Below are 5,000 nucleotides of genomic sequence, written 5' to 3' on the forward strand. Positions count from 1 at the left end.
AGAGGGGTGGAATGGGGGGGGTGGAATGGGGGGAGAGAGGGGTGGAATGGGGGGAGTGGAATGGGGGGAGAGGGGTGGAATGGGGGGAAGTGGAATGGGGGGGAAAGGGGTGGAATGGGGGAGAGAGGTGGAATGGGGGGGAGAGGGGTGGAATGGGGGAGAGAGGTGGAATGGGGGGGAGAGGGGTGGAATGGGGGGGAGAGGTGGAATGGGGGGAGAGGAGTGGAATGGGGGAGAGGGGTGGAATGGGGGAGAGGGGTGGAATGGGGGGAGTGGAATGGGGGGGAGAGGGGTGGAATGGGGGAGAGAGGTGGAATGGGGGGGAGAGGGGTTGAATGGGGGGGAGAGGGGTGGAATGGGGGAGAGAGGTGGAATGGGGAGAGAGAGAGAGGTGGAATGGGGAGAGAGAGAGAGGTGGAATGGGGAGAGAGGGGTGGAATGGGGGGGAGAGGGGTGGAATGGGGAGAGAGAGAGAGGTGGAATGGGGAGAGAGGGGTGGAATGGGGGGGAGAGGGGTGGAATGGGGGGGAGAGAGGTGGAATGGGGAGAGAGAGAGAGGTGGAATGGGGAGAGAGAGGTGGAATGGGGAGAGAGGGGTGGAATGGGGGGGAGAGGGGTGGAATGGGGGGGAGAGAGGTGGAATGGGGGAGAGAGGTGGAATGGGGGGGAGAGAGGTGGAATGGGGGGAGTGGAATGGGGGGAGAGAGGTGGAATGGGGAGAGAGAGAGAGGTGGAATGGGGAGAGAGGGGTGGAATGGGGAGAGAGAGGGTGGAATGGGGAGAGAGAGGGTGGAATGGGGAGAGAGAGAGAGAGAGAGAGGTGGAATGTGGAGAGAGAGGTGGAATGGGGAGAGAGAGAGGGTGGAATGGGGAGAGAGAGAGAGGTGGAATGGGGAGAGAGGGGTGGAATGGGGAGAGAGGGGTGGAATGGGGAGAGAGGTGGAATGGGGAGAGAGAGGTGGAATGGGGAGAGAGGTGGAATGGGGGAGAGAGGTGGAATGGGGAGAGAGGGGTGGAATGGGGGAGAGAGGCTATTGGTGCTGTTGGAGTGTGGTGGCTCTATCCTGGTTAATTGGTGGTCAGCATTGCCAGATTGTGTAAGAGAAATAAGCAACCTGGTCTATGAGAACAAGCCCAAAAGAAAAGCCTCTTTATTAAAGATGCTGTAATTATATAATTATTACAAAAACATTTATTTTTAACATAAATCTAGCTGGTATGGGGGGTCCCTGGTGCAAAATAAATAAATAATCAGATGAGGTTCCGTGTGTAGGCCTACAAATACATGGGGTGCTTTATGAAAATGTTTGAGAAACACTGGTTTAAACAACATTACGAAACAAGGCTATAAATAAGCAATTATAAACACTTTAGGAATGAGACCCAAAAAGCGCAACTATCAATATTTACAAGCAACTTTACAGAAAAACAAGACCAAAGTCACAAAATAAGCGGACATGGCAACACTGGTGGTGGTGGTGAGGCTCCTCCTTGTTTTTTTAATGATTGCATGTTTCACAGAGGAGATGTTTTGGTATGGTGTCTGCCAACCACACCGGTGATGCAATTTCACCGCGGCTGTGTGTGTGTGTGTGTGTGTGTGTGTGTGACGTGCATATGTGTCGCGTGCCAGAGCACGGCCCTTATCTGCCGTTCCCTGGCCATGGTCCATCCAGGATCCAAGTCAAGCTTTAGGCAGGGGATGTGGGCAACACAAAGCCTGTTGGAAAGGAACAGCTAGATGCCACTATAGCCCTCACTCAACTCTGGACGGACTGTGGGGGGGCCACCGTGTTCTTCCTGAGCACTGTCATGGTAATTTGACGGCCTGTGGAAAGCAAAGCCAATGCATTCTATACCGCTTCTGGGGATGGGAGGGAGGGGAAATGACAGGGTGGAGCATGGTGGTAATGGACAATGGAGGGAGGGGGGGGGGGGGGGGGTGGGGTGTTAGGAGGAGAGGAACGATTCGAATACCAGACTAGAGAGAGAAAAATAGAAAGAAGGGAGGAGAAAGAGAGAGAGAGAGGGATAACGGGGTTCAAGAAAGACAGAAGAGAGACAGGACCGGTGTGGTGGGGGTGGCGGTGGTTGAGGGGGGATCAAAACAGAAAGGGAAAAAGAGAGCGTGCAAAGCATGGAAGCTGATGTTCCAGCATGGTTCTGCCGGGCTGGACCAAGTTGCTTGCGGTTCCCATCTGAGGCTGAGCAGGAAGCCACACTGGAAGAATGCAGCGAGACTCTTCACCGCAGTTATCAGCAGCCGAGGGATTTCACCGTCATTACGGCACTGTGATCTGTGCACGGTGACACCATCACTTGTGGCTCTCCGTTGACAAAGGAAACGTCGTTGATTTCACTGTCTCGCTCTTTCTCTCTCTCTAAATGGTTGCTTGACCTCTCTCTGTCTCTTCATGTTTTGTTCCTCTGTCTCATCCTGCTATCATTCCCCTGTTAATCCCCCCCTTCTCTCTCTCACACATTGCATGCACGCACACACAGGCACACACACACACACACACACACACACACACACACACACACACACACACACACACACACACACACACACACACAGCCCCTCTATGTCTGTGTCTTCCATTCCTTTCCATTCTTATGGCACTGATGCAATCACAGCCGCAAAATATGGTCATCAACATCACAACCCTCCTTCCCCTGGCTGAGGGAGAACACGCACGCACGCACACACATGCACACACACACACACACACACACACACACACACACGCACGGACGCACACACGCATGCAAGCACGCACACACGCACGCAAACATGCACGCACATACACAAAACTGTCTTGATGTACGTTCCATTGAAATGCTTGTGTGTAAGTGTGCATGAGAGTGCATGTATTTTTTGTGTGCGTGTAGTTGTGAAAATGTGTGGAAACATTTGCGTGTTTGTCTGTGTGTTCGTGCTTGCAGCCATGTGTTCGTGTGTGTGTGTGTGTGTGTGTGTGTGTGTGTGTGTGCGCACACACTCACACACACGCGTGTGCGTGTGTATGTGGTTTGGGCTGTGGCACTTCCCACAGCAAGAAAACACATGAGAACATTACCACTGCTTCTCTCTCTCCTCTCTCTCTCTCTCTCTCTCTCTCTCTCTCTCTGCCTTTCTCTCCTTTATCTCTCTCTGCCTTTCTCTCTCTCTCTCTCTCTGCCTTTCTCTCTCTCTCTCTCTCTCTCTCTCTGCCTTTCTCTCTCTCTCTCTCTCTCTGCCTTTCTCTCTCTCTCTCTCTCTCTCTCTCTCTCTCTCTCTCTCTCTCTCTCTCTCTCTCTCTCTCTCTCTGCCTTTCTCTCCTTTCTTTCTGTCTTTCCCTCTCTCTGCTGCTGCACCTCTCCCCAGCCTCTTTTGCCTTCTTCATTTCTTAAAGGCACAGAGACACATTAAACAAGCAGAAAAGAAGAGACATAGAAGAAGTGGAGCAGAGTGTGACAATAGGATGGAGATTGCACACTGGTCCTGCATTGCCTTCATTGTGCACAAATAAATAAGACTTATTTAACAATAGTGCAGTGCTTGTTTTGGGTGCGGCCGTGAGTCAAAATGCATGGCTGAGAAGCAGTAATCTGATCAATTTCACACTTAGCGCTGCACCTTGTGACCTCGAGAATTCACCCGGCAAGTTTGAAGTCGACGAGACACGTGCAGCTGTTTGGAGCGGTCCTGGAGAAGCATTCTTCAGCATCATTCGCCTGTCATGTGTGTGCAATCGATTGGTTGAAGCGTTTGTGAGACAAGCATAGACACAGAGATTTGTAGAATTTGTAGATAGATATGAAATTCTACAAATTCTACAAATGGCATCTTAAACACAATCTTATCTTGAGGAGCAGAATATAACATGGCGCCACTTCTCCATGCCCGCCCTTTTCTGTCGCTGTTGACCTATTACTTTGAATGATGCCCACGTCCTTAATAGTGAAACAGCTAGTATGCAGTGTGCACACGTATTTCTTTCATACTAGCCAGCCAAATATATAGCAGAGGGCTCACTAGCACGCCATTTTTAATAATAAATAATGGTTAGAAGCAATTTTTCAACAGCCAAAAGTGTCAAATAATGGTTAGAAGCTGTTTTTCAACAACCAAAAGTGTCAAATAATGGTTAGAGAAAGTTTAAAAAATCAAAGCAAATACAGGTAATTCGAAAATGTTATTTTTGTACTTTTGTGTTTCTCTTCTTTATATATTACTTTACTGTTGAAATGTAAAATTTACATTTTAACCAAAGGACCTGTAAATGACAACACAAAAACTAAGGCACTGGTGTCGTATTTCTGGTTTACCGGAACGGGGTGAAACTCCCTGCAGTGCCCTGCTCAATTTGTTGTATTTACATGGTTCATTGTTCCATGGTCTCAGAGGTCATCGTTATAGTCTTCATCATTTTTGAGGATTTAAAAAAGGTGAAAATCGAGGTGTTGCGGAGTAATTGCGGAGTAATTGCGGAAATTGTGGAAATTGCGGAAATTGAAAATTGCGGAAATTGGAAATTGCGGAAATCGGAAATTGAAAATTGCGGAAATTGGAAATTGCGGAAATCGGAAATTGAAAATTGAGGAAATTGCGGAAATTGTGGAAATTGGAAATTGCGGAAATTGCGGAAATTGGAAATTGCGTTTTTTTAAGTGTTTTAATGCCTCCAGGTACAGGGTCAGATTCATTGATTCAAGCCAAACCGGAACCCAAATCAGCAGCCATGAAATTTATAGTAAATTCACACACCTTTTTGTGATATGGTGAAATGATCGTACATTTGCGCATTTTCTGCATTATCGACCGGATTTCACTGTGTATATTCAACAAAGCCTGGTTCATTATGTAATTGACTATGAAGGTAATTAGCAGATACTCTTATCTAGAGATCAGAGTAAGCCAAATAGCACAAACTCTTTGTTACAGGTATTGTTATGGGGAGCATTTGTATATGGACATAGGAGGCCTTTGCTATGTTTCATCAGTTTCAATTGAAACC

Source organism: Protomyctophum bolini, assembly GCF_963924005.1.
Source record: "Protomyctophum bolini genome assembly, chromosome: 8".
Classification (NCBI taxonomy): Eukaryota; Metazoa; Chordata; class Actinopteri; order Myctophiformes; family Myctophidae; genus Protomyctophum; species Protomyctophum bolini.